Raw genomic sequence first — 26,510 nt, forward strand, 5'->3', positions numbered from 1 at the left:
ATTAAAATGATAATATCTGGGGAAGGCTAGCCAGACTTTCTCAGACATTGATGCCATGAGATTTAAGATAATATGTAGTATTCCTAATCTCGGACAGTCAAAACTCAGGAGCTGGAGGCTGACTTCAACAAATGTACACAACTTTGAAAATCAAGTCAGTAAAATTTTCTTCTCTAGGTTTTACAAGTCATTAAAATTCAGCAAGTGGTTTCATTGTAAAACTGCAATACTGATATTGGAAAAAGAAGTGATCTTTGTTAAACAACTTCATTGTAGATAACATCCCAAATATTCTCAGATTCAGTTGTTGGGTTTTTTTTATTTTTATTTTTATTGAAGACCAGAGCTTACAAAGGACTTAAGTGACTAATAAAATGTAGGCAAGCTCCCCTCAGAGTACGTTAAAATAGCCAGACTCCTTAGAGTAGCCAGCCAAAAGGTAGATGAGGGAGTTGGAGCCACTCCATGTCCCCCAGCTCAGCAATCACAAGCTGAGAATTAGCCAAAAGGGACACTCCGTAGTCAGAATAACATCAGAAATGTCACTACAGTTGCGAGTCCAGCAGCAATTTATCCCTTCCTGATCTCTGTCCCTGAGTACCGTCCTGGACAGAGAACCTCTGTTCCATTCCTCTCACTGAAATGGACAGACTTTGTGTTTTCCTTTAAAAGTAACTCACAGGCCACAGTCATAGCTGTGGAGGCGTACCCTTTTCATTTTAGACAGTCAGGACTGTTTTCAGCTGGCTGAGATGTACTTATACGATCTCCTCCTGTCTGCTCATCTCTGCTGTAGGCACACCAAGCAACAAACACACTCAGAGTGGGTTCTTGCTGCATTATCATTCTTTTGCACAGAAACTGCATAGAAAACTCTTAGAGTTGTGTAGGAGTGAGAAGTTCTGCTTTGTGAAGGATTTCCAACTTACAACAACTCAAATTTCAAACCATGCCGGAAGAAACGTTTTAGCAGGGGAAAAAAAAAATACTTACATTAGCGGATCAAATTTTCAAAGCATTGTAAATTTATGAAGTGTGCTAAAATATGTAAGAAATAGAAAGTGAAGGAAGAAGATGCTAAAGAAAATGTTAACTTCAAAAGCAGAAATTCATTGTTTTGAAAATGGTAAAATTAGATATTTTAACATTGTTGTAATTATTTTCCTCAAAATGAGACTTTACAAATTATATCTATTATAAGAAACGTGTTTTAGACAGAATCATACATTTCAACAGAATGTTGTTTCCTTGATATTTCTTTGTCCAGTGCTAGGTTAAAAGACAAAAGAGACAAACAGGAAAAAAACATTCTTTCTTCATCAAGTATTTCAAATCAGAACCTAATATCTCTGGTGATTTGTGAAACATGAGGATAAGTCTACAGTGAACAAGAGCAGGAAATTACTTGCTTCAGCTTGCCTTTACAAATCAGATACAAAATTGATTGCTAGTGACTTTGCAAATTTGAAATAACCCATTCTTCTTTGAAGTTAAGACAAATGAAATTTAACTGTTTTGTAAAATGTTTTTATCTGTCTAAAACTGTCATTTATGTGATTGATCATTGATCTGGCTTTTTTTTCATGGCTTGATAGTTATACTAAGACAAAAAAAGTTTAAAATGGAAACAAATATTCCTTCACGTCTGTAATTTGAACTTCAACCTGTAATAAAATCAAATGTCAACAATGAAATTTGTTCAACTTAAAATAATATCAAGATACAAAGAGGCATTTCTTCTGTTCATTCTGTTTTTTGAACTTGTAAACATGATTGTTCCAAATTAATATTTTACCCAAATTGAATGTAGTACTTTAACTTAATTGAAACCATCTATGAAAGATCAAACTCTTTGGTAAAATTATGTGAGGAGGGAAAAAAAAAAAAACATTTAATATATTTTATACTTCTTTTACTGCAATGAGAGTGAAGTTGTAAAACTTTCCAGAAGAAAACCAGTCCAGTTTAGGTTACTAAGTGAAAACAAAATAGTCAGTCTTAAAAATGATGCTTTTTGCAGTAAAAAAATTTATCTAGTTGAAGTGTGTATTCACACAGTCCAGAGATATACCCTGGATCTAACTGAAAGCCCACTGAAATCACTAAAATATTTTTTATTCACCTCAAAATGTAGGCTTATGACTTGATGTGCAGCTGTATTTGTTTTTTCATGCAAAGTAAAGTCTGTATTTTATCAGCTAAAATAATATACAACAGGATGTATGTAAGCTGCTTTATTTTTAAATTAAAAGAGTAGCACATGTGTTCAGACTCATCTATATGTTATGGACTTACATTGGCTATTGTTATTCTATCCGTTCATATATAGCAGGAACATTCTAAAATCAATAGAAAAAAATACAAAGGCTTGTATAATTTTGTAAAGTTTTCATCTTAGCAAAGACATTCTAACTTAACCATACTGGAACTGTAATTTAATTTGGTAATTTGGTGCTTTACTGTTAAAATATACCTTAACTTGACATAGTAATGTTAAATGAGTTCATTGTAATAATAATCACCCCACTGTATTTATTGCTGCAGTATTATACTTAAAATGAGTTTGTAGGTGACAAAGATAAATAGAAGACTGTCAGACACTAAGTGCTTCTGCAGGATATTTCACAAAAGTTCAGTCTGTATGGTTTAGTCCAGTACTTTCAAGCAGATAGCAGATTGGCATATTTACCAGAGATGTTTTCCTTAATGGAAGAAAACTGGATGCAAGCTGAAGGTCACATTACTAGACTGTAGTCCAACAGTGCATGACTTTTGACTCTGAAAAGTTGAAAACTTCAGGAAGAGAACGTTCAGAATTTGACCCTGGGCTTTGTACTCATTTGTAAGTCCACAGAGAACCGATGAAGCAACATGGCTTTCTTACACTAAGCCCTAGGTAAAAAAACAGATTATGCTTTGAAAGAGTATTACTCAACCCTTGTTTTGTTCTTAAATGCAAAGTGGGCCAATAATGAGCACATAAGAACCCATATCTCTATGCCCTAAATGGGATTTAAGCTATCAGTATTTTTGCTTTTTTATGGGTGCTGTTGATTTCAAGCAGCTTGGAGGATGAAGGGCTGCTGAACTGAGTTCTCTGCAACAGCAAAACATGGTATTGAAGTTACAACATAAAACACAGTAGCAGCAACTGAATGAAGCATTTATTTCTGTACATTTGTTAAAAATTAATTTTAAGCCCAGGAGTTTGATTCTCATTCTAATAAAATCAATGATTAAGCACCCACTGAATTGTACATAAGAGATAAACTTTTGAATTATTGACCATTACTGCTTACGTCATCTGTTTGTAGTTCAGGAGTCTGGTTTCTTAAGGAATTTTGGAAAGAGTCATAGTCTTTCCTTATCTCAAACACTGAGTAAACTCAAATAGCCAACCTCTGTACTGCAGAAGGACCAGTCTGACGAATCATGGCTATTCATCACTCCCATGATGTGCTGGATTTTTCTAATACAGATAATGACACTAAATCATACATGCTTCACCTGTGTTCTTCCAGGTCTTTAGAGCAAGCAGATCCAGTTCTGACCTTGCCAGATCATCACTTCTTCTACATATCAATTACAGATGGATATCTATTCCCAAATAATGATGGCTCTGGCCTCTTCTTAGTCACTTTCCAGTCTACTGGTCCTTCAGGATCTCTTTATTTCAATATTGACATCATAGATATGATTGTTAAAGGCTAGGAGATTAGAAAGTTTTTGTAAAAATTGTATAAGAAGAGGAAATATTTGTCATTGAAAGGAGCAAAAACCATGAAAAAAGATATACCCTAGTTTTCTAGCAAATAATTGCTTTTTTTTTCCAGGTCCACAGGGAGGTCTGTGTATAAAAGCTTGTCTGTTTTTCACAGCTAAACTTTATTTAGATTCAGTTTGTTTAAACAAAAAATATTCCCATGTAACATCAGAATTCCCTGAATTAAAAGTAGTAATCATGCTAAAATTGATGTTAAAACCTTCAGTATTCAATATTGTGAAAGCAAATTTGCATAATTAGTACATTATATTTGGGGGTAATAAACTCAGTTTTGTTAGTCACACTTGGAAGATTTGTTCTTTTAAATTTGTTTTCTTGTTAAACTATACTTTTGTACATTTGTTTAGGGTCAGATGTCCCCTATTTGTGTAAAAGAAAAGCCGGATTTATGCTTACAAAGAATTTGAAGGAGAAAGAATAATTAGATGAAAAGAGAAGAAGAAATCATTTCATTGCAGAGCAGAGCACAATAAAAAAAATCACATTTTTTTTTAATTTTTTTAAAATAGTTCTTACAAGTTGCTCTTTTAGAGAGCTAGGTAGTAAAAGTTAGGCAAAGTGATTGAGGCAAGCAAGATAACAAAAGAATGCCGAGGTAAAAGATTACAGAAAGAGCAAGGAACTCTTTAATATTTTCAGTGGAGATGGTCCAAAAATAATAATAAAAATTCATTTTAAATATAGTCCAATAAAATAAGCTTTACTTATGTACTATGTTACTATGGTACTATGTTATTCATCCTGTTTTACTACTTTACTAGCTATATATTTAATATAATTATACGTTTAAGTATCCTCCCCAACAGTATGTTCTTACAAGTAACAACTGCGAGTATATATGAATAGGTGTGGGAGGGAGATAAGATGTTTTGTCGTATAAATAGACAGTTCACCTTTTTATATTATTATTTCTTTCTTTTATTTTAAGTCACAATAATCTGACAAACATTTTTATGGCTATCAAAATATTTAGTTTTGCTACACTTGTGATGGGGTTTTTTTTTTCAGATTTTCTGATTTCCAGAAACAGAGAAAAACTTATTTTGCTATAACAAAAAATCTTCTGTTCTGACCAAAGATATCAGAAGAGTGAAGTCAACTACAGAACAGTATATAAATGCAGCAAATTTTATTATACAGTTGCTTTCCTAGTATTCTCTATGAACTTCCTCTGAGCAGAAGTTCATGGTGCTCCTGAGTAGCAGGTTTTATCTCACATTTATTAGCCTTTGACGGCTAATAAACTCTTTGATGGTTAATATGATTCTTTTCTGAGTCTGCTTAATGAGTTTTGCAATTTATGTAAATTTTTTGCATCGACAACATACTGTAGCAACAAGTTGTGCAGATTTATATTTTGTTATGTAGAAAAAAAGTCATTTTATTTGGTTTGAATCTGCTATATCAAAACTTAATTTGATTTCCATTGCCTCGTGTTCAGAGAAGCAATGAATAGTCATTGCATAAAATTATGCTGTCTCCAGGCAAATAATACTTATTTAGACCTGTCTAATTACCCCACATTTGTGTCTTCTTAATCTGTGTGTATGTTCTTAATAGTGAAGTCATTTGGTTTTTAAGCAGTCTTCTCTCCTTTTGTTGGACCTTATCTTGTTTCACTGTATCCCATTTTAGGGTAAAAAGGTCAGAAATGTGTGCAACACTGATGTATTCCACCAACATAGTGGTAACAAAATGATGGTTTCCATTTCATATTCAGTCCCTTTTCAGATACTGGATTGGGTATCTTTGTTTGTTTGTTTCTTTGTGGGTTTTTTTTGTTTGGTTGGTTGGTTTTGGCACGTTTCTAAATATCAGAAATTATTAGAGTGAAATGTTTTAACACTTTCAAGTACCCTTCTTTACTTTCTAGGGAGGAGTGAAGCAGGGACTTTGACACAAAATATTTCAAATTTGAACCTATAAGATTTTAATAAAAAAAAAAACATTCTGTCATACTGAAAACTTCCTATAAACTAGGTTATGTAAATGAAGAAGAATAAAGACTGATTTAGGTATTATTTTTGACTAATTAATTAAAAATGGCGGAAAAACTACTAGGTAATATCCACCTCCTTCAAACTGACATTTTCAGACATTTTTTTCCTACCATCTTCATAACTGGATATATATTTTTCAGCATCTATGTTGTCTTCGCCCTTCTACTCACACATAGGAAAGCCTTCAGCTCTCAAAAGAATTGTAAACATCAGCAACAACAAAAATCCCACTCTTGTCATGTCCTGAATGACTCCTGTACTCTTCAATCTCCTGTTTTTGAGATTGGAGCCAGGCAAATTATTAGCTCATGTGGGCATTCCCATGCCTTTGATGGGAGGGAACTATCTACCTCCCCATCTTGCTTTCTTAAGAACTCACTTGGCTCCCAGTCTGCCCTTCCCCACTGTGGAATCTGTTCCACAGGCTTACATGCCAGCAAGCAGTGCTGGGGCTGTCAAGGTATCTACATCATTCACCCTTCCTGGCCTTTTGCCTTCAGCATTTGCTCACCATTCCACATGTGAAAGCAGAATAGATATATTGGCCTTCTTGACTAATAGGTTATGTAACTTCTATATTTGAGATAACTGATAATTTTTATGGAAACTTCTCTTACAAAGTCTTGTTCTGAGCACCATGATTTTGTGAAGGCTTGTTTTTTGAAAGATTTCTGAATATAAATAGCATTTACAATTTTATAGTTTGATGAAAGGAATAAAAAAACTCTTTGATTAAAAAGGCAAATTTGTTAGGCGTCACTTCTAAGTTTTATCAAGTCTTCAGTGGTCTGTAGGAAGTCAAATATTTGTTTTGCAAAGCAAATTCCATAGTGTATTCATCACCAGTTTAGCTCTGTGAGATATAACTTGGCTGGGGGAGCACAAGACAGGAGCTTGGGCCCCTGCACTCCACTGCAAACACAGATACTGGCTCTTTTTCAGACACATATCTTTGAGGCTTTCACCCACCAGATTTAAATAGGCTACCTGTAACAAAACAAACTTGTGATTTCTTTTTTTTTACGAGGTTGTTATGGTGCTCAATCAGAATGAAAATGTGCTTTTTGTTGCAACCTCAGAATGTTTGGTCACATTTGGTGGTGTGGTTTAATAGAGACAATAAACATGGTAAGTGCTCTGCTTCATTCAGCTACCAAGGATTATTAACTTTGTGGCAGGGAAAATGGAGCACATTGTAATGCAAACTGAAATGAGAACTGCATTTTTGTTTTTAAAAATTAGGAGAGATTGAAACAGCTGGTAGATTCCTTCTCCACAGGTGCTGACCTCCAAACAGATAGCTACTCTCCTGTGCCTGACACCAAATTACAGCATATATCTCCCTACCTTTCCCTAACAAATGGACCAGATACAATTGCATTAATGATATTTCCTTGGATGGTCTTTTTGTACCCAGGACTCAGCAGTTGTTAAAGTTACACTTAAATGTACAAGAAGCAGCTAGGCTTGCACATGCATGTGCACACACACCTAAAAGCAGGACATGCTTGAGCCATAGGGAAATTGAACAAAGTATTTCCCTTGTGCTGTAAGGGTTACCCTATTAAGTAGTTTTGTTTCCATGATCTCCTTTCTTGAGAGGAGGATTTCTAATTTAGCCCAATGAAAGCTTTAATGACACATGCTGGCACTTAGTTTTTATTTATACTGAAGCCTCAGCGCAATGTTCCAGCAGCATAAAAGACAATAAAGTTCAAATAAATTATGCATACAGCCATGGTAAGACATCTTTACAGTGTAAAAGTAACAGAAATGAGGAGCAGGTCCATCTACAAAGTACTCTGAATGGAGTCTTATTTTATAAATTGGAAATCATTGTAATCTTTCAACTAGCAATCTAGTAAACGTTTCTTCAGTGTTTCCTTCCTTTGTTGTGAGGAAAAGTATGTCTGCACTCACTTTACACTGAGCCACTCTTAGCTGACAGGAATATATATCACTGCTATCCATGCCGCTATCCCTATTGACTCTGTGAACATGCTGAGGATGCTTTCTTCTGCTCAGTGCCTCACTGTCCCAGAGGCTGTCAAACTTGTTGTCACTCATATATTTTTAAGTGTGACAGCTACAACAGGAAGAAAAGTCAAAAAGGTATAAGAAATGGGAATGGATTAATTAAAAAATAATAAAAGAAAAAGAATATAAGGAAAACTTTCCTAATGGTGTCATACGATTAAGTACAGAGCAGTGATCTATAGAGAGCACTGAAACTTAGTAGTAAATAGATATGAAATGTTGTTGAAATGAACAGTTCTGCTTCAAGTATATCTTTAAATTCCTTGGGACCGACCTAAAATCTTTTTCTGAGTCATTACTGCAGGTCTTTAGACTGACATGATTTTTTTTTTATTTTTTTACTCCAGATGAAGAATTGTAAATTTGGCCTTTTTTTTTTTTTTTTTTTTTTTTCAGTATGATTCATTCCTGCAGTGTCAAACTGAAGTCTTTAATGTTTGGGTTTGATAACCTACTGTATACAAGCAATTTATCAAAAGTGTTATTAAGTAAAAGGCTAGATGATTAGAAAAGATTTTTCTTCATGATGAACTGAAAGTGACACAGTAACCAAACATGCATACTCTGCTGTCTGTGATTCATCTATACAACACTTTTATCTCAAGAAATGGAATAAAAAAGTGGTAAATAGGTCAGGTACTGTGAATTCTTTCCCATCAAAAGTTATACCAGTGTTGCATATGGAACAAGGAGTTGTTCATGTAAATCACCAGCATGACAGACCTGAATCTCTCCTCATTGAAATCACTACAAATTAGAAGGTAACGTAGTGAAGCCAGAACACCAGTATCAAAAAACACAGAAAAAAAAAGCCACTCCCAGAATTCTAGTTGTGTAAAAAGGAAGGATATGGTATTTCAAAACCTCACCCTTGAAGGAAATCTGATAAGCATAATTTCATTTCCTTAGGAGAAAAGAACATTGGTAATTCTGTCAAGGAAGGCTTTAAATCTGGATCTTGGAAACAGGAAGTAAGTATGACAGAAGCACCCTGGTACAATGCTTCATGCTTTCTATTTAAGTGGACATATTTTACATTGCTTGCACAATGATATGCAGCACTTGGAAGATTACATGGCTGCAAATTGTTAGAAAAGCTATGAAAAAAGCTATAAATTGAGCTGACATGCCTTAATTTATTGAATCGCTAAGGTCCTAAGTCTGTACTTACAGCTTTGTTATTCAGACTAAAAATCACTCATGAATTATCATTAACAACCAAAGAAACTTCTTGTTTCCATTTCACAGACCCAGTGCACCAGAGTTAGAATTCCTCTATTAATAACAAAGCAATTTAACACTGAAGAAATTTTGCTCCTCCAACATTTAAAAGGTATATATATGATACATCTTTCCTGTTTTGTTTTGTTTTCAGAACCTTGCAAGAAGGCTAAGGGGAAAAGGAACAAAGTTAAGTTGAGTCAGATGAGTGAATATATATTTCCTCAAAATTATATTAAGATTATGTATTTTAAGACAATTTCTCTTCAAGAGATATGAAAGACTTGATCTTGCCCTTGCTGTCATCATAATCAATAACCAACTGAAATAGAATTATGCTATAGAATGTCTGGAACCTTATCCTCCTGTCCCATCATTTTTGTATACAATTTATTTCAGGCAAATTAATCATTATTTCTGACTATATTTAGTTAAGAATTTGTCTATTTGTGATGAAACCTAGTAGTTTTTGTTCACGAGTTCATACTATAGTTATTCCAAAGAACGTTAAGGGAAAAGTAAAATGAGAACTCATTTGAAACAACAACGCAGTGAAACAACATTCCTCAGTACAAACTAACATCAACAGTAAGTGGATCAGAACTTCTTGGTTTAGAGTGGAGATATGCAGCATGAGATCATGTGATCTGGTCTCTAAGGATCAAGGATTTTCTTAGGAAATCCATGTCACTGTAGGAACAGAGAAGCAGTGAAGCAGCAGAAAACTTTCAGAAGTCACCCTTTTAAATAACTGTAAAATCTATCCCTACTGTATTTTTGCAATCACAATTATGAAATTACAATGTTATTAGTTACTAAAATATCTGACAATGTTGAATGCATGAAAGCGCAGTTCATGAGGGTGATCCATAGAAGACCCTTTCTGACAGGTAAAAGTAACTAGAGCTGTATAAGAGATGGGGAAACTGGAAAAAGCAGGTGAAATTATTTATACAAACAAGTTGAATGAAAGCATCTATCTCTCCTGAGGTCTCTGATAAGTTGATATTTGTTGTTCATCTTTTTTATCTATGTCATTATGCCAAAAGAAGCAACATTAATGTCTTACAGCAATATCCTCAAAGGTACTTAAGCAATTTTCTTCTCTTCCACCAGTCAGGCTATAGCTAGGGATATGTAGATAAGAAGAATGACTGATTTCTAAGCTTTGTTTGAAATATTTTTTCCAATTCTATCTTTTCCTAATGGGCACACAATATAAAGTTTTCTCTTGAGAAGACAGTGCAGAGATAACTGTCTAGATTTTACATGTAGCTTAGGAGTTCAGCGGCAGCAAGAAGAGCATTATCTCTTTGGGACCAAAAGTTCAGAGTAAAGTTCAAGATACAGTTTTTGCTTCAGTGAAATTCTGAGCTTAATTCATTCTTTCTTTATGAGAACTTAATATGTGAGCAGAGTCACCAGTTGTGAAGGGAATGGTGACCGGAATCACTGTTTCCATTCACTTATAACTTGTGTGTCCTATAGCTGATCCCCTTTGTAATTGACTCTAAGTCCAGGAACTGATATTTCTCTACTCATAATTACCACATCTAATGATATTCAAAGAAAAACTGTCAAAGGACTAATTTGGATTCTTATCTACAGCATATGAGATTATAAATTTAATGTACTCAGAAGGCAGAAAAACCAATGTAAAAAATACACTGGACATACAAATGGATCTTTTTATAGGGGTTTTATGAATGTGAGGAGCCTTCAGAAATCACTTACAGATTCTTTCTAGAACAGTTCTAGAGAATAAATTTATAAATGCATTTCTAACTTATTCCTGGAATTTATGCATTTTTTTCAGTTTTCAGTAATGTAAACACTGTTGAAAAGACTAGTGCAGGCCAATATTTAAAAAGCAACCAGAAAAGCCATTGCTGCAACAATGTGGTACCTCTTCAGACTTCCACCATCCCTCTATGAGTTATTTCTCATTAACTCAATCACAAATAAAAAAGACTCTTAGTGCAGCTGTTCCTGCCACACCATATGCCTTGTGCTAGCTGTTTTCCTCTTCTGCTTTTGGTACAAGTTTCATACTTATCCGTTCACCTTTTTGAGTCAGCTCATAAAGTACCAAGAGGCAATAGTCAGACTTCAAATCAAATCAAACTGTGAACTAATAGATATACAACATAAAAAAATAATAATAATAAAAAATAACTACTGTCATTTGCTTTAGCCCTTTTAAGACTACCTAAACAGTCAAAGCAGGGAAGAGAGATGTCACTTGTCCAGGATGCACTCTGCAAACAGTGAAAGCACTGAGCAAATGGTTAGCTGTGTTCTCATGCAATGCTGTTAGACAGAAGTTGCCTTTTGAGGCACATCAACAGACAGGCTGTGGTCTGTGATTCCTGAAGGTCTGAACGGTGGCTTTGGATCTGCTTTACTCGTCTAGCTCACCAGTTATCTTCAGAAGGAATCCTAAGGATAAGATGAGGTTTAATGTTATAATATGAAACAGTTTATCTGTGTTTTGCAGATTGTTGTCATCTACTGATTCATTCAGTTATTGACTTAGTTTAAGGAAGTTATTACTCCTTATTACAGTTGTTCAGTGTTTTATTTTCCAGTAGAAACAAGTTTCAGCTTCAGTCTTAATACCAGCAACCTTGCCTAAATAAAACATTAAAAAAAAAAAAATGTTTAATCATGCGGTAATTTAGGATAGAAAGATAATTCAGAGGCCATTAGTCCAACTGCTACTCTACATCTAAGTTAGATTCAGATTTGAATTTAGACTGAATTCTACCCAGTTTTATTCAGTAGATAGTATAGCTAAAGAGCACATGCTCCTTGCTGTGGAGTGGACTAAACACCAGTATTCTCTGCTTGTTGTGAAACTAAAGTCCTGGCAGGGAGTCAAAAGATTTATCTGTGACACCATTTATGCCTGGATCTTTTGCCAGAAGTACTTTGATGAAATTTGACTGTTTCTTCTCATTCTTCTCAATAAAGCAATGCTTTATTGCTTTAATAAAGATGGAATGCCCTAAAAACCAAAAAATCTGCATGGACATTGTACATATCCAAATGAAAAAACAAAACAAAACAAAACAAAACAAAAAACCAAAAAAAAAAACAAAACATGGAGATTTAATTGGATTATGTTCATGTGTATAGAATATGTTTATTTCCTAAGTACCGTATTGTATCTTTCAAGTAGATACTACAAGTGAAAGAAAAAACAATCGGAAAGCACTGTGGGAATGTGTCTGTGAACTATGCTTTTCTTAAGAGTACCTGGTCTTCCTTTGTTGCTTGATATTTCAGAGATTAAAAAACAGAAGTCTCAGCAAGGACAAGAGTGGATGGGTTCACACCTAAAATATACAAAGGATGGAATGTGGGGAACAGGAATCTGAGGATATGACAGACATTAATTATTTCACCTGCGCTGAAATACAGAGCCTTTCTTCCTTCTATTAAATATTTCAGTCAGGATTTCTACCCTATGAGCATTCCATTAGAGAGCTGATTACTCCCAACAGATTAGATCAGAACATAAAAGACTTCTACTCCTGGCTTGCTGGAACTCTGATCTAGTCTTTCTGAATGTCATTAATTCAGCATACATCTCTTATAACAATAATACCAACAGTTACCTTCAGCTGAAGCAAAAATACAGTTGGTGAGGTGTAACATTGGCATTAGTGCCGAGGATTCATTTTTCTCATTCTGTAATGTTAAAAGTGAATTTGTTTGAAGAGCACAACAACAAAAACTTGACCCAATAGAGACCTGACAGTGATCAGGGAATGTGCTAATTTCAATGTAGCATCATAAAATCCAGAATAGTTGTTCTTGCTATAAAGATCAAGACATAAATTATTCATGAATCAATCAGCTGTTCATTAATTCATTCATAGGCCATTTGTATCTGATTTTCCTCTGCAATAGGTATCTTTATATACTATTTTTAATTTTTTGTTGTTGAGAAAAATCCTCATTCGTATGTCATGTGCTTCCAAAGCCAAATATAGATATGAATCACTTCAGATTTTAGGCACATGTATTGTGCTAAGATTCACAGTAGTGCATGTTAGGGAAAGATCCTGTTCTCATTTCATACTTCTGACAATCTGGAGCCACTCCTCTACTTCAGCAAGGATACAATCATTCAATCATGAGAGAATACGGATCCTTGACTTTAGTGTGACTTTGTTACATCAAATCAGAATATATATCCTGTGAACTTTGCACTCCAATCTGCTTTTCAAAACAAAAGAATACAAATAATAATTGGGATTACATGAATATGTGAACCTCATGGATCAAATTTCATAATATATTCCGAAACCTAAGTATGCAATACCACTGTTACAATATGAGGTACCTTTGAAAATTCCAGTGTTACCTATCTGCTTTTAAAGACAACCATACAGCTTTGAAAAACTATCCCTGATCATACTCAATCAGAAACTACACAGCAAACAGCTTGGTTGGAACTAACAAATGAGCTTGGCTAGTATTGCCAATTTATACATATATGGGAACTGCTCGTGTATGTGTACTGCACAGGAACTGCTGAAATGTAAGAATTATGCTTGAAAAAAAATGCCTCATTTACTCACACAAAAGCTTCTTGTCCTTAGATTATATAGTATTGGTAAAACTGTTTAAAGTTATGCAAGTTTACTTTTCTTCCCATACAACGGTGACAACAATGGCAGTGATTTTGTTGAAAAAAAAAAAAAGTTGAATGTTGATTATATTCAATGACAGTGTGGGGAGACTAAGGTGCTGGGAAATAGCTTCTAAATTTGTTTGATAAATGCTATATGCTCAGATGTAACTTTCCAAAGTCTGCTAAACAGGAATGAAAAATTCCTGCAAAATTTCATCCCAAAATGTTCCAAGAAAATCATTTAAATGCAACAGGAGAAAGACCAAGATTTCCTAAATCTAGGTAGTAAATTCTTCATGAACAACTTTCTGGGCTTCTCTTCACAGGAAAGGTGAACTTCTGAACTCCTATTTTACTCTGTGCCAAGGTGGATTTATCTGGTGCCCCTAAGTATTCTATAAAAAGGAAAAATGTAAAAAGTCAAAGAAAATATGAAAGTTTCTCCCTGAACCCTCAGCTGAACCATGGCAAGATAAATATCTCCTTGTGCCAGTGTTGCTACCCCAGCTACAGAGATGGTACCAAAATATTCAGTAACTGGAGTCATATAAAGGTAATACATGATTGTATTCCCCTTAGTTACTTCCAGTACATCTCTGTGTGAGACGTCAGCCATAATTGGACTTTTCAAATGTCAAAATGATACTGGTAAATCAACTTGTTCGTGTGCTTGACTATGCTATGACAAACTCCCTGTTTAGCCAGGACTTCCCTGCAGTAGCTTTACAGTTTTCTAAGCTGCATTTCCACATCCAAACTCTTTCTAATATCTTGCTTCTTCATAGAAAGCTTCTTCAGTGGCATTTGCATTAACGTTCATTTTACTGAGTCAGTTTTCCTTAAAATAAAAATTTGCTCATATGAACACCATCACTTTCTCCAAGTGACTTCATACTTGTTATCCTCTTTGAAGATGTTCAATGCAAACTTGCAGGCCTATATTCTCTTGCTTCTGAGTTTATCTCTTTTTACTTTCATCTTTCTTTTTTGCCAAAGAGCAACATGAAAGTTAAGTTAAAAGACCTCCTAGACTTTCCATTAGATTTCTTAAAATCAATGCTGGTATTTGATTGGAATTCTTCTTCTTCTTCTTCTTCTTTTTAATTTTAAAACTTCTTTTTTTTCCAAAAAGTAATGTTTATTATTTTGAAATAGAAATAGGTAGAATTAAATATTTGTTTATTTGTGAGACACAATATAGTGGTGTCAATGAGATGAGAATGGATTTCATTGTGACAATCTATTTAATAAAATTATTTGATAGTTTTGTGTCCTTGTTACTGAAAAAAGGAATTTAATAAGCTGTGTGACACTAATGCGTATAATTTTAAAACAAATCACTACTTTGGAAAAGTACATGCCTAAATTCCAGAGTGATTATAAAATTTTTGTAATAAAAAATGAAAAGGTAGATTTTTTTTTTTTTTGGTAGAAATCACTTAACACCTTCAAGAACCATGATTAGAACAATGGAAGTTTTATAAGGACTGGGTTAATATGGGGGCATATGATCATTCTAATATGTGAAAAAAGCAACAAAAACAACAATTCCAGAAAGGCTTACTTATACTAAGTCCAAGGCAGAAAAAGGTTCTGGTTACACTGTAAAACTAGATATAAGTTTTGAATGCAAACTGATATACCAATATAATCCCAGAGTAGGCTTTGTTGTTGTGGTTAAGCTGTTTATGGTGTAATTACAGAAAAAGAAGAGAAAGGAGAAAGGAGAAAGGATATTGCACTGGAAAAATTAGAGTTCATATGAAAGCATAACTCATCCTGTACATATAATTTAATGATACCTGTATACCTGGGGAAGGGAGGGGATGGGGAGAAGAGAGAAGGAGAAAAAAAAACAGCAGTATTAGTTCTTTGAGCAAAATGAACAACACTAGCTAAAGCGTTTTTTTTGCCAGAACAAGTTTTTCTGATTTTGCCAGCATGAAAAATCAGGATAGAATATTCTGGTTTGTTTTTCACAGTTTATCTGACATACGCTAAATAACTTTACAGAGAAGTCCAGGCCAAAGTCTTCTCAAAGGCTTAAATATGATTGTTCAGATTTCCTCTTCATTCTCTTTTTACCCACATATGTTCATTATGCTTCAGATTCATTTTAAACTTGAATCCTCCATATGTGTAAGGGTAAGTATTTTAGTCAGAAACTAAATTAAAACAAATAATTAAAATTGTTGTACTATCAATAGAGTTTTTCAAGGAGGTAGAAGTTGAGATTAATAGATTTATGGTTCTCAATCCTGGAGGAGTTGCCTTGGTACTGGTAGCGCTTTAATAGATATGTTTCAAGTGGTATAATTCTGGGACCTGACAAGGCTTTACCTAGCTCACTTGGCAAAAGAGCAACTTACAACAGGGTAAGTTAGAGTATGAAATTACAGCAATGATGTGGTAGATGCCAGGTGCATGTTCTTATCCCAGAGTTGACAGAGATTACCTTTTACCTGCCAACTTGTCAAACAAGTCACCAGGGCATAACTTGTTGGGTGTACTGCATGCAGAACCCTTCCCAATAGAAGACAGAGCAAGTATCTCACACAAGAAATGTTTTCAGTCTTTACAGGTAGCTGCAAAACAGAATGTGAACCAGAGCCTTTACTTAGTTATTTATAAACTTCATACTCCCCAGAACACAACTTCTAACACTTCTTACATATCATCTGTGACTTTGGCACAGAAATTCTTACTGAATGCACAGTAGCTTAAGCAGGCAGATGCAAATGTGTTTACTCAGAGGGACAGAGGTGTAGCAAGAGAACCAGCTGAATATAAGAAAGTGCCCATAAAAAGTCTATTCCCTCCTATAAGTAATATCTTCTTACTCTTCCAGCTCCACCACATGCAAATCACATCAATTTATACTCCATTTCACTGACTTTAGTAAGCGAGTATAAGTAGGTCTTAAGGTGTCTAACTGAGCATAAAGGACTCTCAATTACACAGTTTACACATCACCTCTGAATTCAGCTCATAGATTTTTTTTTTAAAAAAAAAGAACAACAGAGTAATAAATCAATAGTTTGGAGGAGAAAATTTGTAAAATGTATGTCAATTTTGGTTTCTAGAGGTTATCTACGCATTTCATCAAAACTAATAGAAGCTCCTACATTCTTAATTGAAACATTACTGAACTCAAATTGAGACACAAACAAAACTATTTAAGCATGTAAAAAATATAGGAAAAACGTGAAGACACTAAATAAATCATTTTTTCCTTTTTTTTCTTTTTTCTTTTTCATATCTCAATGTTCATATATCATGGAAAAGAAAAGAATTCCAGAGAAATTTGTTTTATTTTCTGTTTTCAGTGATGTGGTGAAATCTCTATTGTTAAATGTCCTTCTGTCCATTTTACAACGGAATATGCATTTAAGTGAATCGTTGATGAGACTTGTGGCAAAACTAACAGGCAATGAATAGCTTTTCAGACTCAGTAAGCTACTATTTAGGAACGGTGAAATATATTTATTACCAAATTACTTACTCCTGAGGTTAATTATTGCTACAAACATTTAATTAAATGATGACGTAAATTTGTTGAGCCTACTCAGTAAAATTGAAGCTTGTTCTGCACTTTGAAAAGGTGAATAATAGAACTATCTCTCCATCACTCCAGTTAAAATAATTGGACACTTGGAAGTCAACTAGAGAAAGCACCTGAACTCCTTGATTCATCTTCCTCAGAATATTACCTCAATTACCTTAATGAAGATAAAAAAGATATAAAGAAAGATTTTCTCAAAGCTGAATAAAAGAACAATATGATTTAATATAATAACAGAAAAAAAAATCATCAGGGTTATATTTTGCTTAGAAGTTTTAATTTTTTTTTTCCTAAGCTTGGGGAAAAGCTTTCTTAAGGTATGATGTGAAGCCAGAATGGAAACAGTATTTTAAGCTGAGAAACCTGTTATTATTAGTGCTCTGCCTCCACAGTTTTAAAAACAAATTCTGGTACTTGTGGGAATGAGGAATTGCATTGCTCTGCGACTTCCTCCATGATAACAAATTAATTAGATGCCAAGTGGTAAATGCTGAATTCAATGCATTCGAAGGGACACTTAAGAAGACAAAAGAGTTTGGCATCTGAATCGCCTGTGTTTGTTTCTGGAGACATTTATTTATTTTAAGGCTTCAAAATAATGACAATTCTTAGAATATAGGACTTACAGTTTAGAGTTCATATTTTCTTACAGATCTTTTATTTTGACTTTAATATAATTCATTCTTAGAAATAATTATACACCAACTCACCCTGCCACTACTATACTGTACAGCTATGAAAATCAAAAGACTTGCTTTTATGCATTTGCTGAACCAGAGTTTTTTTTTAAATCCTTCTCTTGAATCCCTGCCGAATATTATGAACCACGTATTGGAAAAAATCTTTCAGTCTTCATTCATGCAACATATTCAGTGACATAAAGACATTTTCTGGTGTTACAATACAGCCCATGGATTTGCTCTTGGTCCAAATCTAATTAACTGGTAAGAATTAAAAATGTTTAGGTTAGAGACTGTGGATTTCAGAGACAGGAAAGAAGACTCAATGAGTTATTTGATTTTTTGAAACACTAATGTCATGTATGTAGCTACCTAGTTTAATATCATTACCAATAATTCAAATAAGGTAATGAAGTACCTTTTCTTCGTGTTTGCAGATGACACCAGGTAGGGGATGTGACCAGATAATATAGCTGATGGCAAAGTTGTCATTCAGAGGAACACACAGCCACTGGAGGAACGGGGCCAACAGGAAACTTGTCAAATTAAACAAAGGCAAATGTTAAAGTTCTGCAAAGGTAAATGCAAAGTTCTACACATGGGAAGCAGAGCCTCTTGCAGTATTACATTCTGGGAATTGATTATTTGCAGGCAACTCCATGGAAAATGTTCTGGGAGTCCTGGTGGGCAGCAAGCTTGACATAAGTTTTCAGTGTGCAAGAACCAATAGCATCATGCAGTAAATCAGTAGGCAGAAAAATATAGAAGGGATTGAAGAAGGTGTTTATCCTCCTTTATATGGAACTTGTTATGCTACGGTGTCCAGTTTGGGCCCACTTTGTATAATAATAAAGACACTGATAAACAGGAGCAAGTTCAGCAGAGGCCATCCAGACAGAGAGGGTGGAACATTTACCCTGTGAGGAAAGGCTGAGAGACCAGGGCTTCTTCATCCTGGAAAAGGAGAGGGCTTTGGGAGGACAGGACGCTTTCAGGAAAGATGCTCAGAAGATAGAGCTGATCTCTTCACAATGGTGTGTGGTGAGAGGATGAGAGACAGCAGGCACAAATTGAAATTCAAAAGACATAAATAAAAACTGTGAGAACAGTCAGGATGAAACAGATTGCCCAGAGGTCTCTATCCTTGGATATTTTCAAGGCCTCAGAGGATAAAGCCCTGAGTAACCTCCTCTGACAACAAGCAGACCCTGCTTTCAGCAATGTGTTGGACTAGAATAAAACAGCACAGTGGGGAATAAATCTATGGGAGAGAAGAATTGTCGTAGGTGTCAAGTTGTCTCATTAAAGATTTTGTCCTGAATGCCCAGGTACCCCCCACAGTAAGATGGACTAAGTGTTACTAGTTATTGCACACTATCCTGAATAGACTGTACTTTTCCAATTCTGATTCATGTTAATTTCCCACCAAGGAAAATAAATTATTTCAGTCACAGCACATTTTGGAATAACTATGTCAAAGACATTTATGTCAGCCAAGCCAAACATACTGATCATATACTTCTTAATACCTCTGCTCATCAGAGCTATATTTCACAAATCTTTAGATCTCTGGCTTACTGAATTTCCTTCTAATAAACCTCTTTCTCTCTGACTTTGCTGCATTTTGGTTTTTGAGTGTGGATGGTCTTAAAATTCTGTTTATCTTTAATTAAGTAACCAAATTAAGTTAAAGCCTTGCTGATGACTTTCAAGGCTTTTTTTTTTTTCCCCATCAGAATTTAAAAGGACATTATTTAGGAAGTTAAACAATAATTGCTGAAAATTCCTCTCAGACAGCATGAGTCTCTCAGATAAATATACACAGGAAATTCATTTAAACAGCCTTAGTAGTAATTAGCTCATTTCCCTTAATACTGTGAAAGTGCTATTGGGATGCTTTAAGAAATGCATTTTATTCACTCAGTAGGCCAAAAAATGTTCTCTTAAGCCATTATTCTATATTGTGTAAATACATATCGAAGTCACATCACTACATTTCTCTATTTGTGTATGTCACGTATTTCACATATTCATATTTTTAAAATTCTATTTACTCTTCAGCTGAAAGTCAAAAATAGTTTTGAAAAATAACACTGAACCTGAATATTATTACAAACTTTCAGAAATGTACAAAAACTTCCAGTAAGTACACAAGCAATCAGATTGTCACTGTATCGTCTAAGATCACAGCAGCAACTTCTTGATAATGCAACTTCTTCTTACCAATGCCAAAAATATTGCATGTTGCACTCATCTTCATGTTTTTATGAGGGCTACAACATAATACTTTCAGTGTAAAACTTTTTTCTGAGATACAGAAGCTAAAGGACATCAACAGGTAACAGGCATATCTGAAACTGAGAATCGGCCTGGTGAGAGAACTGACTCTGCCTGAAGTCCCCCTGGACTTCCAGGTTTTCCTTCCAGTGAAGCCATCCTGCTTTAGTGGCTACCTGACAATAAATCTAGAAATAAGACAGTAATTACAGGGATACCAAGACAGACAATAACAATATCTCGTAGCCAACAAGTCAGATGCCAAGAATGATGACAATGAAATAAGTCTACTTTTTCAACAGTGATTGAGTCTAATTATGTCAAACAAATGCATGAAGAGAGCTCCAATGATGTTCCTATAGTAAAAATCCAGCTTGGCTCTAAGCTTGTACAAATCTTTCCCTCTGCTGAATGAATGCTGACAACCGTGCATATGCTTAAGAAATTAAATGGAGGAGACAATTCCTGAAAACTCTTCCTTTTTTTTTTGTGTGTGTGCCTACTAAAAGTCACCAATAAACTACTATACACTCAAACTACTTGATTTTCTTCAGGGAGGATTTCATTCCTTCTCTAACCCTACCAAAAGAATAGTTTAACTTTTTAGCATTATTTTTGCCTGAGGCATAGAAAGGAAGATCATTTTATGACACAAGTAGAAAGTGCCGTTTATCCTTGGGGTATGTTCCTGACTCTCCTTAATAACTACTCACCAAGCACACTGTATGTGTGGGGTGTTAACTAAATAAGCTTATGGCTTATTTCAAGTGATATTTGTCACCAACAGGTAAGAAACAGTAACAGAGGAGAAAACTCATTGAGATTTGGGGAAGGCTCCATTTGAGTCAAAGGTGACAAAGATGCAGACTGAAACTACTCAATTGTAAATTCAGCAAGATAGTTGAAAAAAAAATTATACAATCCACAAAAGCCTTCCCATGAGCTAATTTGCATAAAGCTCTTATCTTTACAGAATGATCAACTCTGTCTCACAGACTGAATAGTATATATGAAGCTGATATAGCTGAGATGTAAAGCTATATCTCATTCTCCCAAAAATATTCAAGGTCTCGGGAAATGCGAAGACTGAAAATAAAATTTTAAAAAAGCCAACAAAATAAAACAAGGAAAGTAGTATTTCCTTACAGCTACTAATACCTAAATTAAACTCACCCTAAATTTTCAATCTTGATACCATTCTGTATTTTTTTTTCCACCAGACAGGTTCCTTAAGAATCCTGCTAGTGAAATTAATCTAGAGCCTTACTCAGTTTTGCTTCAATATGGGAAGAAAATTAGGAAAAAAATCCTTTGGTAGTAGTGACTAAATATTCTTCACAGCATCAATTTAGTAACTAGCCTCCTACTTGTCAGCAATGTATTTCTGCTGTATTTCACATAGCATGCACCCCTCACTAAAACACATCTATTTCTCTGCCAGCAGGCAATGGTTAATCATATGAGTGCTGAACCTTTCACTGGTTCAGCAGATCTTGTCACTGATCCTTTTGCTTCTACTAAGGCTTCCCCTAAGTCTAAAAGGCAATGCCCTTCTGTTTATAAAGAGCATTCAAGTAGCATGATATCCCTTTCATTAATGTTAAGAATAAGTTCAGGGAAAAAAAAAATAAAAAAAAAATTGAAGCTAGTTCCCCGTACTTCAAAACAGATGAAGAGTTGTTGACTGCTGTAACAACCTTTCTATCCCCCGCCATCCACAAACCTGTGATGTGGGTGCTTTGCACTGCTGAAGAGCAAAACAAATAGTCTCATAAGATATTTTCACTACCTCAAAATCCCCTCAAAAACCTGAAAGCTTACTCCTAATTTATCAGGATTCAAAACAGATGCAATCTGCCTAATCGTTCTGCCTGTACTTGTGATTGGCTGCTTTGTTCCACTTTCAGGTGATCATTCTGTACCATGGTGAAATGCTTTTCTGGTCTCAAGTGGATCTTCTGGCTGAGCAGCATGTAAAGACTCTTGCTCATTCATTTCTGAGTTTGGAGGCATAATTGCTTAGCCTCTAATTCTTGATCCTTTATCATAGAAAACTCATAGACTCATAGAACTGTAAAATTGTGGCATGGCTTGGGTTGGAAAGGATTGTAAAGATTATCTATTCCCAACCTGCCTTCCATGGGCAGGGTTGCCATCCACTAGATCAGAGTGCCTGGGGCCCTATCCATCCTTGAACACCTCCAGGGATGGCACATTCCACAGTTTCTCTGGGCAACCTGTTCTAGTGCCTCATCACCCTATAAGTAAAAAATTTCCTCCTAACATCTAATCCAAATCTCATTTATTTTAGTTTAAAACCATTCCTCCTCCTGTCACTATCAGACCGTATAAAATTCTGTCTCCTTCCTGATTATTAACTTCCTTCACGTATTGTAGGCTTCAATGAGGTCCCCCCATAGCCTTTTCTTCTCCAAGCTGAACAAACCTAGCTCCCTCAGCCTGCCTTCACAGGCAAGGTACTCCGGCCCTCTGAGAATCTTCATAGCCCTTTTCTTGACCCTCTCCAACAGCTCCACAGCCTTCTTGTGCTGGGGTCTCCAGGCCTAGACAGAGAATTCCAGATGGGGCTGCAGGAGGGCAGAGCAGAGGGGGACAATCTCCCTGTGGCCACCCCTCTGTTAATGCAGCCCAGGATACTGTTGGTCTTCCAAGCCACAAATGCACATTGTTCATTCATGTCAAGCTTAATGGTCAGGGTAGTGTCTTTATACCTTCTTTACTTAACTGAAAACAATTTTCTTTCCCACCTATCACTTTTATAGTGGTATGTTCTAAAATAAACAGAAAGGATTAGAAACAGCTTCACAAAGTGGAATTATCTCCTTATAGTAATCAAGGGATTAGACTAGAAAAAGTAAAAGTCAATAAACTGCAATAGAAAATCTACATTCTTCTTTGTATCCTATTGCATGTAATTAACTTGTACTGGAATTGAAAGATGGTTAACAAGATTTAGCAGGTAGATCTCAGGTATTTTTTAAATGTTTTAGAAATGGTTTGCTAGTCTTTTGTGAGTTGCTTCATGAAAATCAATAAAAACATATATAAAAGCCATGGTATGAGGCTTGGGGGTCTATATTATAAAGTTTTTATATAAAACTGCTTTTAATTTATTTTCTCCCACCCAACTTCTATAAATACTCATAATTTTATTAACTGCTCTGTCATGCTTGTTGAGCTGAAAGAAAACTCTCAGATCATTCAGAGACATTCTGCAACAACTGCAACAATCCCCTCAAAAATAGAGAAACTTACAGAAATAGACTTGGCAGAGATGGAGTAAAAGAATGATTTTAGCTTTCTGGATCTGTGGATAAAAAAGTACAAATTAATCTGTTTCTTTAATCACTAAAATTTTAGAAAGTGTGAGATCTTGATGTCCTATGGGAGATAGGGCAGATGGCCTTGCAATCAGAAAGTGGTGCTTTTTCTAGAGCAGATTGATAGTCTGCCTTCTAGCCTTCTTCACTTAAAATGAAAGAAGATGGATGAATGCGTAACAGATTTAATGAATGTAGTGCCACTGAGGTGGATTTTTAGTTCTACGTAGTGCAACTAGATTACTGCTGACAAAAGCGTCTGCTATTTTTTCCTAAAAGGTAAATGCTCCGTGACAGAACCAGAGAAAAAAAATTATTAATATAAAAGCTGGCAATGATAACAAAAAGGAGCTTCATGATTTTGCTTAGCATTTGTTAAAGAAGTAGCTTACCTTGACCACTTCAATGCTATTCACAAGATTTTATTTGTGCATTCTACTCTCATCAGCCTAATAAGTAGCTAGGCCCATCATAAATAAATTCTTTTGACTGTGTGTTGATTTCAGCCAGTTCCTTTTCTTGTCTATTTTTCCCTTGTAGTTTGCATACATTAAAAACAAGCAAATAAGCAGGAAAAAAAAAAAAAAGAGAGAAAGAATGCATAAGAATGTGCTTCTTATGTCCATTGTGATTTAGCCACTCAAATTACTTCAGTTTCATCAGATACAATTCATAGTTGTCTGGATTAATCCATATTTGTGCAAATGTTTACAACATGAAAATTAAAATGCTCTATCAGCGACTTATTAGTAGAATGTTTTCTTTCCTGCAGAATTTTTACTTAAAATGAGGTGGTACAATATGCAATGTGATTTGTCATGGTTTTCATTGATTACAAAAGTGCAACAAAATATTTTTTTTTTCGTTTTTTCAAATATAATAATTTTGTATTTCAGTCCTGCCTTCTCATCTATTGTCTTCCAACATGGCTGCCATCAAACGGCATCTGGGTGGAACAATTTTGAACAAAATTTTATTTGACTCTCTAAAGTGTTTAGCGGGGAACAAAAACAAACAAACAAACAAAAAACAATAATAATAACAACAATAATAATGATAGACCACTACCACAACCACCAAAGAAAAAAAAATATTTTCATCAGGTTTTGACCAACTTATGTCCTTATGTCCATCAGCTTGACAAAGAAATTAAAAACAGAATGCCTTGAGTCTTCTTTCTCAGTGTTAAAGACTAAGTATTTAGGACCAGGAATTTTAAGAATCTACTAAAAGCTCACATCTCCATGTCCTGGAACAAGGGAGAGAAGGGTGGCCAAAGGCAGCCATTAGAAATAGTTTGTCATGATACTGTCAAAAGCTGAATGCAGAAATCCCTTGGTGAGAAGAAGGGAATGCCTCCAGTAGGTTAAATCTATGAAGTGTGACATCCCAAGGCATTATAGACAGTGTTACAAGGTTATACCTAGCAATATGGAAAAAATAGGAAGTAACAGCGGGCTAAAGGGAAAGGAGGTGAGAAGGAAGAGATGAGATGGGGAATAGTCTAATGCTATATTTTTGTTTTATTATTAATTTTATTTTGAATCAGGCTCTAATCCCTACATTTCAAAATGGTCAAAATCTACCATTTGAGTTATATCACAAAATATTCTGAAGTCTGCTTCAGAATCCGTTTGATATTTTCATCTTAATCTCATCACAGATGTGAGAGCTAAGAGAAAACCTGCTGGAGGAGAGGGGTTCTTCAGTTCAATGTAGTTCTAGTCAAAGTTCTTCATTTGTTTCATTAAGATGGAGAAGAACATATTCAGCCCTTCAACTTGTGTAGAATTCAAGACAGAATACAATATCTCAATAACCCATTAGTCTGTCATTCTGAAGGCAACTCCTCTCCTTCTTGCCCTCCCCCGGCTTCTGTTTCTTCTGCTCCCCACTTCCTCAAACATTTTTTAAAATAATTGATTTTGCAAAAAATTGATGAGGAATTCACATTGCATTTTTTTTTCTTTCTGTCAGCTGCATGAATTTAAAGCCTAATAAAAAATATACCATTACTGATAAAAACAGAAAGAATATTCAGTGTTTTTTAGACCAGTCTCCCAGTCACAGAATTGTTTCCAGCTACTTTTACTTTTTGTCTTGCAAACAGCAACGTTGATGCTAGTACTATATCTGGAAAAAAAAGAAAAAGAAAAAGAAAAAAAAAAAAGAAAGACATTTATAAAGAAGACACTTCTATGTTCATAGTCTTCCTAATCTTTTTAAACGTTACCCTATTTCACATCTGCTTTAAAACAAGTGAGGTTGCATTATGGATCAGTAGGCCATCACTCCAGGCTAGCTATTTTGTATAATCAAAAATAATTTAAAGAAAATGCTATATTTTCCTTTCAGTTTACAGTCTTTCAACCCTGCAAAGCAGTTTGGTAATAAATAAATAAACGTTTCACACAGTTACAGAAGGGAAGAAGAAAAAAAATGAAGCCCAAGCAACCAGACTATAACTAAGATTAATAATTGAGGGAAGGGGGCGGGGGGAGCAGTTTAGACAGAGCGTGCCGAAGGGAGAAAATGGGGGAAGTTTTCCCAGCTGCGGCTCCATGCCGAGCGTTGTGCTCTGCTGCCACCTGGGCCGCGCCGCGGGACGTGCAGCCCGCAGAGCTCGCCGTGCACCTGGGTGGCACCGCCCGCCGGCCTGGGAACCTCGCTCGGGTCTGAGTGGGATCAGTGCTCGTGCCACCCGTTATTATAAATATGATCTGTAAATCTCTGTAAATCCGTATAAATATATTCTGGGTTTTTTTTGTTGTTGTTGTTGGTTTTGTTTTTCCGGGGGGGGGGGGGGGGCGTTGCGGGTAAGTAAGGGTAGCAAACATCACAACTTAGAGAAAACATACATAAATGAACATTAGAAACCTAAAGGACCTTGCAGATTTCCTTGTATCCTCCCTATGTCTCCATGTTACAATGCTACAACGTCGTCTTGACATCAGGCTCCGCTGAGC

General features: G+C 35.2%; 1 long non-coding RNA gene across 2 annotated transcripts in view; it reads right to left on the reverse strand.

Moving 5' to 3' along the window:
* Positions 1 to 2,141: 2,141 nt before the first annotated feature.
* Positions 2,142 to 26,510, reverse strand: part of LOC101748673 — a 28,163-nt gene continuing 3,794 nt past the window's right edge. Inside the window, exons 2-5 of one of the 2 annotated variants that reach the window (XR_001466855.4) lie at positions 18,345 to 18,462; positions 16,140 to 16,269; positions 12,301 to 12,380; positions 2,142 to 11,481 (exon numbers count right to left, since the gene is read on the reverse strand). This is a non-coding gene — a long non-coding RNA (uncharacterized LOC101748673). The remainder of the gene's footprint in view (positions 11,482 to 12,300; positions 12,381 to 16,139; positions 16,270 to 18,344; positions 18,463 to 26,510) is intronic. The other variant, XR_006939379.1, reaches the window with a different exon arrangement.

This window comes from Gallus gallus, chromosome 5 (genome assembly GCF_016699485.2).
Source record: "Gallus gallus isolate bGalGal1 chromosome 5, bGalGal1.mat.broiler.GRCg7b, whole genome shotgun sequence".
NCBI classification, from domain to species: Eukaryota; Metazoa; Chordata; class Aves; order Galliformes; family Phasianidae; genus Gallus; species Gallus gallus.